Genomic DNA, 17,403 nt, shown 5'->3' with positions numbered 1-17,403 from the left:
AACAATCCCATTTACCATCACATCAAAAAAGAATAAAATACTTAGGAATAAACCTACCGAAGGAGGCAAAATACCTGTACTCAGAAAATTATAACACACTGATGAAAGCAATTCAAGATGAAACAGAGAGATATACCATGCTCTTGGATTGGCAGAACCAATATTGTCAAAATGACTATACTGCCCAAGGCAATCTACAGATTCAATGCAATCCCTATCGTATTACCTATCAAATTATCAATGGCATTTTTCACAGAATTAGGACAAAAAATTTTACAATTTGTATGCAGACATGAAAGACCCTGAATAGCCAAAGCAATCTTGCGAAAGAAAAACAGAGCTGGAGGACTCAGGCTCCTTGACTTCAGACTATACTACAAAGCTACAGTAATCAAGACAGTATGGTACTGGCACAAAAACAGAAATATAGATCAATGGAACAGGATAGAAAGCCCAGAAATAAACCCACACACTTATGGTCAATTAATCTATGACAAAGGAGGCAAGACTATACAATGGAGAAAAGACAGTCTCTTGAATAAATGCTACTAGGAAAACTGGACAGCTATATGTAAAATAATGAAATTAGAACACTCTTTAATACGATACACAAAAATAAATTCAAAATGGATTAAAGACCTAAATGTAAGAGTGGATACTATAAAACTCTTAGAGGAAAACATAGGCAGAACACTCTTTGACATAAATTACAGCAATATCTTTTTGAATCCATCTCCTAAAGTAATGGAAATCAAAACAAAAATAAAAAATGGGTCCTAATTAAACTCAAAAGCTTTTGCACTGCAAAGGAAACTTTAAACAAAATGACAACCCACAGAATGGGAGAAAATATTTGAAAACAATGCCACTGACAAGGGATTAATCTCCAAAATCTACAAACAGCTCATGTGGCTCAATATCAAAAAAACAAACAATCCAATCAGAAAATGGGCAGAAGACCTAAATAGACATTTCTCCAAAGAAGACATACAGATGGCCAAGAGGCACATGAAAAGATACTCAACATCACTAATTAGAGAAATGCAAATCAAAACTACAATGAGATATCATCTCACACCAGTCAGAATGGCCATCATCAAAAAGTCTACAAACAATAAATGCTGGAGAGGGTGTGGAGAAAAGGGAACCCTCCTACACTGTTGGTGGGAATGTAAATTGGTATAGCCACTATGGAAAACAGTCTGGAATTCCTTAAGAAACTAAAAATAGAGTTACCATATGATCCAGCATTCCCACTCTTGGGCATATATCCAGAGAAAACCATGGTTCAAAAGGATACATGCACCCCAATGTTCATGGCAGTGCTGTTTACCATAGCCAAGACATGGAAGCAACCTAAATGTCCAATGATAGAGGAATGGATAAAGAAGATGTGGTACATATATACAATGAAATATTACTCAGCCATTGAAAAGAATAAAGAATGCCATTGTAGCAACATGGATGGACCTGGAGATTATCATACTAAGTGAAGGAAGTCAGACAGAGAAAGACAAATATCATATGATATCACTTATATGTGGAATCCAAAAAAATGATACAAATGAACTTATTTACAAAACAGAAATGGACTCAGACATAGAAAACAAATATGTGGGTACCAAAGGGAAAAAGTTGTGGAGAGGGATAAATTGGGAGTTTGGATTGACATAGTCACACTACTATATTTAAAATAAGTAACCAACAAGGACCTAATGTATAGCACAGGAAACTCTGTTCAATATTCTCTAATAACCTAAAGGGGAAAATAATTTGAAAAAGAAGAGATACATGTATATGTATAACTGAATCACTTTGCTGTATACCTGAAACTACCACAACATTGTTAATCAACTATACTCCAATATAAAATACAAATTTTAAAAAAAGAAATGAAAGAAATAAAAGACTTCAGCAGGACGTCCACTCACAGACCTTCAGGTGTACCCTAGTTGAGGATTTCCCTACCAGGTTGTGGGTACCACCAAATCCTTAATTGCTAAGCCCATGTCCCGGTATAACTTAACTGTTATAGCCCATGTCACTATATTGTACACCTGTAACTTATGTAATATTGTACTTCAACCATATTTCAATTAAAAAATAAAACCATAACTTAAAAGGGAGTCTTCTACTTCAAATGTGAAAGCAGAAATGGATATATTCAAATACTTTGTCAGACAAATAAAAAAAATTTTTTCTAGTAGTCTATTGAATTGTAAGATACAAATTAAAAATAAACTAGAATTTGGAAAGCTATAAGGTATTGAAGAAAGAAACTGAAGATGACATAAATAAATGGAAAGGTAGATATACAATGTTCTTGGATTGGAAGAATTAATAATGTTAAAATAACATACTACCCAAGGCATTCTACATATTCAATGCAACCCGTATCAAAATACCCAGGTCATGTTTCACAGAACTAGAAGAAATAATTTTAAAATTTGTACGGAAACACAAAAGACCCTGACAAAAATAACCTTGAGAAAAAAGAACAGAGCTGGAGGAATCATGCTCCCTGACTTAAGACTATACTATAAAGCTACAACAATCAAAAGAGTGTGGTACTGGCACAAAAACAGAAATATAGATCAGTGGAACAGCATAGAAAGCCCAGAAATGAACCCACGCACCTATGATCAATTAATCTACAACAATGGAGGCAAGAATATACAAAGGAGGAAACACAGTCTCTTCAATAAGTGGGGCTGGGAAAACTGGACAACTACATGTAAAAGAATGAAATTAGAACATTCTTTAATGCCATATACAAAAATAAGTTCAAAATGGATTAAAGAAGTAAATGTAAGACCGAATAACATAAAACTCCTAGAGGAAAACATAGGCAGAACATTCTTTGACATAAATTGTAGCGATACTTGTTTTGGATCTGTCTAGTAAAGCAAAGGAAATAAAAGCAAAAATAAACAAATGGTACCTAAAAGTCTTTTCACAACAAAGGAAACCATCGACAAAATGAAAAGACAATCTACTGAATGGAAAAATATTTGCAAATGATATTAGCAGTAAGGGGTTAATATCCAACATACATAAATAGCTCATATAACTCAACATCAAAAAAACAAACAACCCAATCAAAAAATGGGCAAAAGAACTGAATAGACATTTTTCCAAAAAGGAAATGCAGATGGCCAACAGGCACATAAAAAAAATTCTCAATATCACTAATCATCAGGGAAATGCAAATTAAAACTACAGATATCACCTCAACTCTCAGAATGTCTATCATCAAAAAGAACACAAATAACAAATGTTGGAGAGGATGTGGAGAAAAGGGGACACTCATACACTGTTGTTGGGAATGTAAATTAGTGCAGCCACTGTGGGACACATTATGGAGGCTTCTCAAAAAACTAAAAATAGAACTACCATATGACTCAGCAATTCCACTCCTGAGTATATATCTGGAAAACCTTAAAACACTAATTTGAAAAGATACATGCACTCCAATGTTCACAGTAGCATTATTTACAGTTACCAAGATATGGAAGCAACCTAAGTGTCCATCAGCAGATGAATGGGTAAAGAAGATGTGGTATATATGTACAATAGAGTACTACTCAGTCATAAAAAAGAATGAAATTTTGCCATTTGCAGTAGCATGGATGGATTTGGAGGGTATTATGCTAAGAGAAATAAGTCAGACAGAGAAAGACAAATACTGTATCATTTTTATGTGGACTAAAAAATACAACAAACTAGTGAGTATAACAAAAAAGCAGACTCACAGATATACAGAACAAACTAGTGGTTACAAGTGTAGGGAGAGAGAAAAAGGGAGGGGCAATATAGGGGTTGGAGATTAAGAGGTACAAACTATTATATATTAAATAAACTACAAGGATATTTTGTACAGCACAGGGAATGTAGCCAATATTTTATAACTATAAATGGAGTATAACCTTAAAAATTGTGAATCACTATATTGTACACCTGTAACTTATGTACTATTGTACATCAACCATATTTCAATTAAAAAATAAATAAAACGATAACTTAAAAGGGAGTCTTCTACTTCAAATGTGAAAGCAGAAATGGATATATTCAAATACTTTGGGGAAAAAATCAAGGAAATATGGTATCACAAAAAGAAAATTATATTCTCCAGAAATGGAACTGGAAGGAATGGAATATTGTAATCTAACTGATAAAGAATTAAAAATAGCTATTGTGAAAAAATTCAACAAGCTATAAGAAAACTCAGGCAATTCAATGAACTCAAGAATAAAGTCAATGAAAATAAGGATTTCTTTACCAAAGACATCAAAATTATAAAAAAGAACCAACAAATTTTGGAGCTGAACAATTCAATGAATAAGATGAAGAATACAATAGAAAGCATTGGTAACTGGGCAGAGCAGATTAAAGAAAGAAAAAGTGACTTGGAGAATAGGAATATAGAAATAGTTAATTTACAAGAGGGGAGAGAACTACTTTTTTTTAAAAAAATAAAGAAACCCTACAAGAGCAATCAGATTCAATCAGAGAAGAAAATATAAAATAATTGGTGTACTAGAAGGAGAAGAGAGGAAGAAGGCAGCATAACGTTTATTTAAGGAAATAATAGTTGAGAACTTCCCAAACCTGGGAAAGGAATTTGACATACAAGTCCAAGAAGCTAATAGAACACCCTATTATCTCATTGCAAAACGACCTTTTCCAAGTCACACTATAACAAAACTGTCAGAAATCAATAAAGACTTAATGGCAGCCAGGTGGGGAAAATGAGTAACTTACAAAGGAGCCACCAAGGAACCACCATTACATTAACAGTAGACTTCTCAGTAGAAACTCTGCAGGCTGGGAGAGTGCAGAATGACATATTCAAAGTATGGAAAGATAAAGTATTCTTGGCTGGCAATTTTTATCTGGCAGAGTTATCCTTCAGATATGATGGGGAAGTAAAGGCTTTGTCAGACAAATAAAAATTTGAGGGAGCTTACCACTAGACCTTACCTTGCAAGAAATGCTGAGAGGAGTTCTTCAAGGTGAAATGAAAATATGCTAATTGGTAACACACAATTATTTTAAACTACACAACACTCTGGTACAGGTAAAAAGAAATTCGAAAACTGTAACTCCATATTAGAATAGTGATTTAACCACTTAACTGTAGTATAACATTTAAAAGAAAGGAGTATTCAAAGTAACTATAGCCACTATAATTTGTTAACATATACACAGCATAAAAAGAGGTAAATAGTAACATCAAAAATATAAAAGGGGAGGAGTATAAGTGTGAAGCCTTTATAGGCAAACAATGATAAGTTGCTATCTGCATAAAATGGACTGCTTTATCTGTGAGATGTTTTAAGAGAGCCTCATGGTAACCTCAAAGCAAAAATCTAGAAGAGATTCACAAAACATCAAAAAAGGGAAGACTGGACATGCACCATGGAAAACACAAATTTATAAACGTTGTCAGAAACAGAGGGAAAAAGAAACAATGGAGATACTAATTCCATCTTATCTTTTGCCTTGGATTAATTTGTAAGTCCTTACATATCAATAATCACTCCAAATGTAAATAGATTAAATTTACCAACCACAAGGCACAGAGTAGCTGGCTGGATTAAAAAGGGAAGACCCAATAATATGCTGCCTAAGGACACTCATTTCAGTTTTAAAGACACACATAGGCTCAACATGAGGGGATGGAAGAAGAAATTTCATTCAAGTAGAAATTTTTTAAAAAGTGGGATAGTCATACTTACATTGGATGAAATAGATATCAAGCCAAAAATGGTAACAAGGGCAAAAAATGGCATTATACAATGATAAAGGGACCAAGAAATCAAGAAGATTTAACAATCATAAATATATATGCACCCAATATCAGAGCATCTAAATATATTAAGCAAAACTAACAGATCTGAAAGGAGAAATAAACAACACAATAATAGTAGGGGTCTTCAATCCCCACTGTCAGCAACAGATAAATCATCCCCACAAAAAATCAACAAGGAAACATTGGAATTGAACCATACTTTAGACCAAATGGACTTAACAGACACACATAGAATATTCCATCCATCAGCACCAGAATAAACATTCTTCTCAAGTGCACATGGAACATTCTCCAGGATAGATCATATGACGGACACCAAAAACAAATCTTAGCAAATTAAGAAGATTGAAATCATACCAACTATCTTTTCTGACCTTACGGTATGAAACTAGAAATCAACAAGAGGAAAGCTGGAAACTCTATAATATAAATATGTAGAATCTAAGCAACATACTTCTGAATAACAATTGAGTCAAAGAAGAAATCAAAAGGAAACTGAAAAATTATCTGAAAACAAAAAAAATGGAAATTATCAAATCCTATGGGATGCTGCAGAAGCAGTTCATAGAGGAAAATATAAATGCCTATATTATGTAATAAAGATCTAAAAAAAACCACAACCCTACCTTTATAGTGATAAATGTATATGTTAAGATATTAGAAAGATCCCAAATAAACAGCCCAACTTTACACTGCAGGGAACTAGAAAAAAGAACAAATTCAGCCCAAAGTTAGCAGAAGGAAATAACAAAGATCAAAGTGGAAATAAATAAAATAGAAAAACACTAGAAAGAAGCAGGGAAACTAAAGCTGTTTTCTTTTTTAAAGATAAGCAGTGTCTACAAGCTTTAGACTAAGAATAAAAAAAGAGACTACTTAAAATTAGAAATTAAAGAGGAGACATTACAACTGATACTACAGAAATGCATAGGATCACAAAAGATGACTATGAACAATTATATGTCAACAAATTAGATAATCTAGAAAAAAGATAAACTCCTAGAAACACACAACCTACAAAGACTGAATCAGGAAGAAATAAAAATCTGAACAGGTCATAATAAGTTAAGAGACTGAATTGGTAATCAAAAAACTCCCAACACAGAAAGCCCCAGGACCACATGGCTTCACTGGTAAATTCTACTAGACATTTAAGAATTAACACGAATTTTTCTCAAACTCTTCCAAAAACTGAAGAGGAGGGAACACTTCCATACTCATTCTAGAAGGCCAGCATTATCCTGAAAACAATGTCAGATAAGGACATTATAAGAGAAGAAAACTATAGACCAATATCCCCGATGAATACAGATGCAAAAATTCTCAACAAAATGTTAGAAACTGAATTCAAAAACACTTTCAAAGGATTATACACATGTGGTCAAGTGGAATTTACCCCTGGGATGCAAGAATGTTTCAACATATTCAAATAAATTAATGTAATACATTACATTTATAGAATGAGATATAAAAATCAAATAATCACAATTATCACAATAGATGCAAAAAAGCATTTGACAAAATATAACATCCTTTCATGATAAAAAAATCTCATCAGATTGGGCATAGAAGGAAGATACCTCAGCATAATAAAGGACATATATGACAAAGCCACAACAAACATTACACTCAGTGGAGAAAAATTGAAAGCTTTTCCTCTAAGATTAGGAACAAGACAAGAATACCCACTCTCACCACTATTATTCAGTATAGTTTTGGAAATCCTAGCTAGAGCAGTAAGGCAAGAATAAGAAATAAAATCATCCAAATTGGAAAGGAAGAAGTAAAACTCACTATTTGCAGATGATATGATTTTGTATACACAAATCCCAAAGAGTAAACCAAAACACTATCGGAGCTAATCAACAATTTCAGTAAAGTTGCAGGATATAAGATCAATATACAGAAATCAATTGCATTTCTGTACACTAATAATGAAACATCTGAAACAGAAATAAACTATCCTGTTTACACTTGCACCAAAAACAATAAAATGCTTAGGGATAAATTTAACCAAGGAAGTGAAAGATCTGTACAATGAAAACTACAATACTTGTTGAAAGATACTGTAGAAGACATAAACAAATGGAAAGACATCCCATGTTCATGGATTGGAAGAATACTGTCAACATATCCGTACAACCCAAAGTCAGGTATAGATTCAACAGAAACCCCATCAAAATTTCAACGTCATTATTCACAGAAATAGAAAAAAGCAATTTTAAAATTTTATAAAACCACAGAAGAACTCAAATTGCTAAAGCAATCATGAGAAAGAAGAACAAAACCAGAGGTATCATATTTCTTGATTTCAAAATATACTAAAAATCTATAGTAATAGTAACAGTATGGTACTGGCAAAAATAGACACAGACAAGTGGAACAGAAGAGAGGGTCCAGAATTAGATCCCTGTATACAAGGTCAACTAATATTGGACAAGGGAGACAAGAACACCCATTAGAGGAAAAATAGTCTCTTCAACAAATGGTATTGGGAAAACTGGATAAACACAAGCAGAACAATAAAACTGAACTCCTATCTTACACCACTCACAAAATTTAATCCAAATAGATCAAAGACTTACACATGAGGCCAGATACCATTAAACTCCTAGAAGAAAACATAGGCATTAAGTTCCTTGACATTGGTCAAGGCAGTGATTTTTTGTATATGACACAAAAGCACAAACAATAAAAGCAAAAATCAACAAATGGGACTATATCAAACTTAAAGCTTCTGCACAGCAAAAGAAACACTTAACAAAATGAAAAGGCAACTTACAGAATGGGAGAAAATATTTGCAAACCGTATATCAGATAAAGGGTTAATATCCAAAATATATAAGGAACTCATACAACTCAGTAACAACAACAAAAATTAAACAGATTAAAAAATAGGCAGAAGAATTAAAGAGAGATTTCTCCAAAGGTGACATCCAAATAACCAACAGGTAAGTGAAAAGATGTTCAATATTACTAATCATCAGGGAAATACAAATCAAAACCACAGTAAGATATCACCACACACCTGTCAGAATGAATATTATAAAAAAGACAAGAAGTAACAATCATTGGTGAGGATGTGGAGAAAAGGGAACACCTGTACACTGTTGGTGAGAATGTAAATTAGTTCAGCCACTATGGAAAAAATTGTGGAGGTTCTTAGAAAAATAAAAAATTGATCCACCATGTGATCCAGCAAATTGTGCTTGTTTGGTATACACCTAAAGTAAGTGAAAACAGGATATTGAAGAGATATATGCATTCCCATGTTTTTATTGCAGCATTATTCACAATAGCCAAGATATGGAAATACCTATTAATCAAAGGATGAATGCATAAAGAAGATGTGATATAACTACAACGAGTATTATCAGCCATGGGAAAGAAGGACATTCCTCATTTGTGACAACATGGATGGACCTTGATCACATTATTTTAAGTGAGATAAGTGGGACAGAGAAGAGAAATGTATGGTATCACTTATATGTGAAATATAAACAAGCCAAACTGGTAAAAATGGAGAGTAAAATGGTAGTAACCAGGGGATGGGAGGATAGAACAAATGTTTTTTAAGGGTACAAATCTGCAACAAATAGTAAATAAGCCCTAGAGCTCTAGTGCACAGTATAGTGAATATAGACAACAATATTGTTTTATAATTGCCAAACTTTCTAAGAGACTAGAACTTAATTTTTCTGACCATTAAAAAGAAATATGGTTATGTGATGTGACAAACATGCTAATAATCACCACAGTGGCAATCATATACGATATATAAATGTCATCAAATTAATATGTTGAACACCTTAAATTTACACAATGTTATGTATATTTAATAAAAATGCGTATATTATTTAATTGATATATTTAAGAATTTTGTCTCAAAATACACAATTTGTCAAGAATATTCATTGCAGCATGTATGATGGGCATGGGGAAACATTAGAGAAAACTCAAATAGCAATTAAATGGAAAATGAATAAATAATTATATATTGAAATACAGAATAACAAAATACATACTACTCATATAGATAATTTTACTAGTAATATATTTAGTGGAAAAAATCACATTACAAAACAAGATTTATAGTGTGATCACATAAAATTACATGTGCACACACAGAAGTATAAGAATTTATTATCTATACGTGTATAGGAAAAGATCTAGGAGAATACATAAGAATCTATATACACTAGTTTTTCTTTTTTTGAAGAGTTAATTTGGGGCTGATAGAGAAATTTACTCTCTTCAATATTTTTAAAAAATATATTCCATCAGAATGTATTTATTTTGCAATTTTTAAGAAAGCAATACACTTAAAAAATAGAATTATATGTGCAGAGGTCTTCCTTTTTTTGGGGAGAAATTAAAGGAAATAGATCATAATACTGATAAACAGGGATTATACAGTGCTGTGTATTAGCTTTAATGATCATGACCTAATTTAATTTCCAGTTTTGCTCAAATTTTTGTTGTTGCTGTTGAATATCAATTATTTAATAATGTTTCCTTTGAGCATATCAGTGCACTCATTAGTAACCTGAAGTGTAAAATAACATGGTTTGCATGCAGAAGTTCAATTTTTTTCTAAAGTGTTAATACAACGTTTCAACTAGTTTGCTCTGATAGTTTTAATTGAGCATTTCCTACTTATTATATTTTTACCAGTGGCAATTTAAAAAGTGCCCTTGAAAATAGATGAAAGCATAACACATTTGAGATGTTAACAAAATACATTTCACATTTTGTATGCTTTTACTTAGTTATATACCGTATATATTTAGAGCAGTGTTGTTAATACTTTTAACATTAAAAAGGCGTTTTTAAAATTCTAAAGCTATAACAATAAAGAGGAATAATTGAAAGTAATAATTTAGAATAGAAAACATGAAAGACCAAGGTTACCATAGATATAAACTATTTTAAAGAGGCTTAATAAATATTATTTGTTAATGAGTAATACAAATTGGGCTATGATAATTCTACTATGCTGTATCTACATTTAAATGTACTAAACAGAACCAAGAAAATTAAAAGCTTGTGGAATTGGTATTTGAATGAAACACAGTGAGAAGATGAGTGTTGTCTATGTGCTGTTAGAAATGAAGTCTGAAGTCTTGCAATCTTCTTCCCTGGAGCGTTATTGAATGAGAAAAGAGTGTTAAGAGAGAACTTAGCATGACCCCTGCAGTTAATTTAAAAAAAAAAATCAACTAAGAGTACTTCAGTTTCATGAACCTGTATAATGTACTGAAGAGACCCAAAATGCTTGGCTATACACAGTGAATGTTGAAATGAAGATTGATAAATTTATCTATTTGTTAAACAGGATTTTTCCTCCTCTTTTCACGTCACCTACAGAAAATGTAACTTGAGGCACTACAAACCACAGATTGGGTCATTCATCCAGACAACAGCATTTATTAAATTGGCTATTTATCCAAAATCATTGTCAGCCTACTTGTTCCACCCATTTTCACCTGTAGATGCTTCTCTCTCAATCTGTGGGATCACGTCCTCTTAATTCCTGAATAATTACTAACCAAGGCTTTCACAGACTTATATCCACTTGTTACAAAGTCTGGAATTAGTCTTGCAGCTGTGAGCAGGAGCTTTTGGTCTGAACTGGGCCAGTAACTTCTCAAAATAAACAAATGATCAGTGGAACAGAATAGAGAGCCCAGAAGAAAACCCCAACACCTATGGTCAATTAATCTATGACACAGGAAGCAAGAATATACAATGGAGAAAGGACAGTCTCCTCAACAAGTGGTGTTGGGAAAGCTGGATGCTACATGTAAATCAGTGAAATTAGAACACTCCCTCACACCATATAAAAAAACTCAAAATGGTTTAAAGACCTAAATGGCACCATAAAACTCCTAGAAGAGAACACAGGCAAAACATTCTGTGACAAATCATAGCAATATTTTCATAGGTGAGTCTTCCAAGGCAAAAGAAATAAAAGGAAAAATAAACAAATGGAACCTAATCAAACTTAAAAGCTTTTGCACAGCAAAGGAAACCATCAACAAAATAAAAAAACAGCCTATGGAATGGGAGAAAATATTTGCAAACAATGCTACAGATAAGAGGTTAATTAATGTATATAAATAGCTCATACAACTCAATCCTGAAAAAACAAACACCCCAATCAAAAAATGGACAGAAGACCTAAACAGACATTTTTCCAAAGAAGATGTACAGAAGGCCAAGAGGCACATGAAAAAGATGCTCAATATGAATGGACCTAGAGAATATTATATTTAGTGAAATAAGTCAGACAGAGAAAGACAAGTACTACACGATAGTACTTTTAGGTGAAATCTAAAAAATACAAATGAATCTACATACAAAGCAGAAACAGACTCACAGACATAGAAAATAAACTTATGGTTACCAAAGTGGGGAGTGAGGGAGAATGGGACACATTAAGAGTATGGGATTAACAGATATAAACTAGTATACATAAAATAGATAAGCAACAAGGATTTACTATATAGCACAGGGAATTATATTCAATATCTTATTATTATCTATAAAGAAATATAACCTGAAAAAATAACTGAATCACTTTGCTGTATACCTGAAATTAACACAATATTGTAAATCAACTATACTTCAATGAAACAAAATAACCCCAAAAACATGTACACACATACTATAACTTTAAAATATTTTAAATAATATTTTCATATAAGCATATGAAAATACAGAGCATTATCAGTACTTTCTGAACTTCTAAACACCAAGTTTTTTGACCTGGGTGCTGACAAATGTGCTGGTACATCTCCTCTTTTTCTTCCTAGCAGGGGTTGGACTTTGACTTGCATAGCTCTGGCTTTTGATTTTCAGCTCTCAGTGTCATGCATAGTGACTCATCAATGAGAAACCGTAAAATCTTCTGTTCTAACTTCTCAGTGGCAGAATCTATAATATCTTCATGAAGAAAAAATTGTCCAGGGCACTCAGTAGGGAAAGGGCCAGTACTTGGTAGGGTCCAGGCCCCAGAACTGAGCTAAGCAAGGACACTATACAGTATCTAGTAGCAGACAGCCACAGAAATGGAGAGTTTTATGCAAGCCTTGTCCTAGGGTACACCAGGGGTTAAACTGTGGAATCTAAACTCTTCTGTTAACTTCAAGGGACCAAGCGGCGGAAACCATTGAAATGAAGCCAATAACAGGAAGGGGAGATGATAAGATCATTTTTCAGAAAAGAGACTAGAGTGACTGAGGTCCACTGGTTGACCTTTGGATGACTTCATGCCGTTGGGCTATGGTATAAATCAAGATGATTCTAGCTGCTCTTGGAAACCCATGGAAAGTATATAGTGGCTCAAACATGACTGACATTTCTTGTTCACATACTACTACAAAAAAATGGTATGTGTGCTTTACAGTCACCTATTTACTAATGAATCAAAGATTGTGGTCTAGCTATGTACCTAGGAATAAGAAAAATGGATGTGGTTAAACTGCTGGCCAGCTTCGACCATAAACACTCTTGTTTAAAGACACATGACTGATGATGAGGCATCTGGATATCTGGGTTTGAATATTCATGCTGCGCCTCTTCTGATTGGTGATAATCTTGATCATTTCAAATTTGTCATGTCCTATAGCTGGATTTGCTGTCTGCTCTATCAGGATTTCTCAAGGGTAAGCCAGGTCCCCTATCCTTATTCTCTCCTGATCTTGAAATTCTTTCTCTTTTATTTACAGTTTCCCTGAAGATCACTGAATAGCCACTGGCAGCGGTTGCTTGAAATATGACTGTCACTGTGTTAGGGAGGCTATCATAAGAGATATGACATCATTCAGCAACCTATAGCTTGAAGATAATTGTTGTGTATTTCTAATGACATGTGAAAATGCTTTAAGAGAACATAAGTAACTATATAAATGCAAATTAATAGTAAGGCAAATTATATGGGACCGTGAGTCTACTTTGACCTGTCTGTAAGTGCTAATCTCCTTTCTGCTATAATTTCTTGTGCTGCCATGCACTCTAGGTTTCTACTGCCTTGTGCTTTCTGGGAAAATAATCCCCTACAGTGATCTCTATGGGTAAAAATTACAAATGACAGGGACAAAGTTGAATTTCTGCCTAATCTCTAGAATATAAGAATGAGCAAAACTCTTAAATGCATGGCTTTGCAGGTTGCCCCAGTATTGCCACAATACCCATGGAACCTCACCATGGGATTGCCCAGTAAATGACACCCTATAGCTTTCTCCATACCACCATTTTCACTATACCTTCTACCTCCCTAATCCTAGCAATAACCAAGCCCATCAATACTGAGATGTTAAAAATGTAGGAGAGAATAATTTAAATATAAAAAGTGAAATACATAAAATGCCTTCATCTGTCTTTTCTTCCTTCCTACTTTCCCTCTCTTTATATAATTTTGCAAACATCCAATTCAATATATAAAATCAGCCTTTGTTGATTTGAATGTATTGCTCTCAGTTGATTTCTCCATCTTTAAGTTATATAAGATTCCTAAACGTGTGGGGTCATACTGAGTTCCCTTTCATCACCCTTACTAGTCTTCTGTAAGTTTCATATCCCCTATGGGAGAAGGGAAAAAAAAAGACCAGATTAGAGAGAATCTAAGATTGCATTTCTACTGCTATGTAGATAACTGCTTGTCCCTTAACTCTGATTTTGTGGAAAAGTATTGGAGCCCTCTGTTCTCAGGTCTGATTCTTGTAAACATCACCTCTGAATTCACTCACAAGTCAGCACCTGAAGCCTGCCAAGCTAAAGTAAAGAAAATAACTGAAATCAATTATTGGGGCTGTTACAGCTTTAATTTCCTTGCCATCTAAATGTAGATAAATAGAAAATCTAATTTTTATTATACCTCACCTACCACTTTTAATAAATATTAATGTACACGACTGTGGCTGACCTCCCTCTAGACTTAAAATCAATAGTTGTTGATTAAGGTCTTTTGGGCAGTATTACAAAAATGAAGACTCACTATTTATTCCCATCGCCTCTTCTCTGATCCCTAAACAGGTTAACAGTGGGCTTATTAAGAAAAGTAAAGTATCGGAGCAAAATCTGGTCATGTAAGAATACTTGAGCAAGGAGGTGAATTATGCCTATTATATCTACATAGGTTATGTAGCAATTTTTTAATTTAATTTTCATCATTTGTGAATTCATTTCTGGTTTTCACTTTTTAAGGACCATAAAGGATACTCTTGTCAGTTTCTTTTACCACATGCAACTCCAGGGTAGCAATTTAAAATATTTTTAAATCTTATAATATCTCATTGGTTTTTCTTATTGATTTCAGTCAAAATCCAAATTCATCAGAAACACAGAGCACAGATTTTACCAAAGACCTTGCATTTGCTTACTAATTTATAGTACAAATATTTTGTTTTTAAAAATGTTTCCTTATGCATGTTTATACTTTAAACAATCACTTGGTGCCAGATACGGTATTAGACGTTACAGATCCAAAGGCCAGTAGCACAGAGCCCCTACCCTTATAGAAATTATGGCAACAGGAATATAGGGAAAACTAAGTAACTATGTTCAAATAGTTTTATACCCTTCACTGGAGCAGAGGTTATAAAACTGGGAGGTAACACCAGTGTGTAAAATTACAACATGAAAAGTCCAAGCTTTCATAAAACCTTGGCATCAGATGTGAAAATCTAGAAGCCTATGTATCTATCTATTTGCTGCATAATGTGGGAGCTACTTAAAATGAGTAAGATTCCACTAAGATAATGCATATGAAGAAAGAAAAAAGTATAACATCAATCTCTGAACCCTCATGATGCATCTGGGGATAATGGAAGATTTAGTAAGTAAGATGCTGAATGAGGAAGTAAAGATTAAGGCAACCGGGCTTCCCTGGTGGCTCAGTGGTTGAGAATCTGCCTGCTAATGCAGGGGACACGGGTTCGAGCCCTTGTCTGGGAAGATCCCACATGCCGCGAAGCAACTAGGCCCATGAGCCACAACTACTGAGCCTGCGCGTCTGGAGCCTGTGCTCCGCAACAAGAGAGGCCGCGATAGTGAGAGGCCCGTGCACTGCGATGAAGAGTGGCCCCCGCTTGCTGCAACTAGAGAAAGCCCTCGCACAGAAACGAAGACCCAACACAGCCAAAAATAAATTAATTAATTAATTAAAAAAAAAAAAAAGATTAAGGCAACCAAGAAAAGGGCAAAATTTTGGAAATGCACAAACTCACAGAACCATCCTTCCCACTCCATCCTGAGGAAAGGCCCATAGACCATACTGAACGCTAAAGAGACCTAACGATCAGGTTCACGGACAGACATCATTATTAGCTCCTTCATCGTCTTAATGAAGATCTAACAGAGAAATTAACATGTTTCTTCTGTTTGTCCTTCCTTAAGCTGATGTTCCGTTTCAAGGATATCAATATATGTTAGCCATGTAACTGAATATAAATATCTGGGCATGCAAAGAATTAATTCCTTGTACGTTGAATGCCAAGTTTAGTGGACTTCTAGTCCCTGGCTCAGTGTCAAGCTCCCCTAACCAAAAAACAGGGGCAACATGGCAGGAATTTTGAACAACAAATGCTGCTAATCCTAGACACAGATATGTGAAATAAAAAATAAAGAGAGCTATAAATTACTATAATTATTATTATACCATTATATTTTATAAAAATATTTTATAATATATATATTATATATAATGGTTTATATATGTGTGTATATACATATGTGAAATGATAATATGTATATAATCTATATCTATATATCTATCTCTATCTATGTATCTATCTATCTATCTATCTATCTATCTATCTATCTATCTATCTATATACAGGTCATCCTTTGGTATCAGAGGGGAATTGGTTCCAAGACCTGCCATGGATATCAAAATCTATGGATGTTCATGTCCCATAATTGGCCCTTTATATCTGCAGATCCTGCATCTAAGTATTCTACCAACCGTGGATTGGATGTATAAAGTTTGAGATCCTGGGTTAGTTGAATCTATGGATGTGGAAGTGCCCATATGGAGCGCCAACTGCGTATTTATTGAAAAAAAACTGCGTGTAAGTTGACCCATGCATTTCAAACCTTGTGCTGTTCAAGGGTCGCCTGTCTGCCTGCCTGCCTGCCGTCTGTCTGCCTATCTTCCTCCAACCTTTCCTCTGTGGAGAGGGAGAAAGAGGGAGAAAGAGGGAGAAAGAGAGAGAGAGAGAGAAAGAGGGAGAGAGAGAGAGAGAGGGAGGGAGGGAGGGAGGGAGGGGTGTTTGGTTTCATTAAACTCAGGAGTAGGGGGGCCAAAAGAAACTTACTACCACTTCTAATATGGTTTCATAAGGAAAAAATCTACTCCATATTCTAATGTGTGATTTTCAAACATTTGAGACTTGCTGAACCTAAATGGAATACTGCCTGCATTAACTTGAGTTTAGAAACCAACTACTGACACTATGATAAAATTGCATATCAAGGATTTTTCCTGGGTTTTTAGAGGCTATTATTCTTCCTGTTCCTACATTTACAGCATCTTGGATCTCTTGCAAGGTGCCTTTACTTTCCATGGCAGATGGAACACTGTGTTTTTG

At 34.0% G+C, this 17,403-nt stretch overlaps 1 long non-coding RNA gene across 2 annotated transcripts in view; it reads left to right on the top strand.

The window, feature by feature from the left end:
* The window catches only part of LOC309660159, a 236,952-nt gene that overhangs the window by 197,506 nt on the left and 22,043 nt on the right, over window positions 1-17,403 (top strand). The window contains exon 1 of one of the 2 annotated variants that reach the window (XR_014263220.1): window positions 16,657-16,884. The exons of the other annotated variant lie outside the window; for it this stretch is intronic. This is a non-coding gene — a long non-coding RNA (uncharacterized lncRNA). Of the gene's footprint in view, window positions 1-16,656; window positions 16,885-17,403 lie in introns of those variants that run through there. 2 annotated transcript variants of the gene reach the window in all.

This window comes from Balaenoptera physalus (genome assembly GCF_965194825.1).
Source record: "Balaenoptera physalus genome assembly, chromosome: 4".
Classification (NCBI taxonomy): Eukaryota; Metazoa; Chordata; class Mammalia; order Artiodactyla; family Balaenopteridae; genus Balaenoptera; species Balaenoptera physalus.
This window is presented reverse-complemented; position numbering and strand designations above follow the sequence as displayed.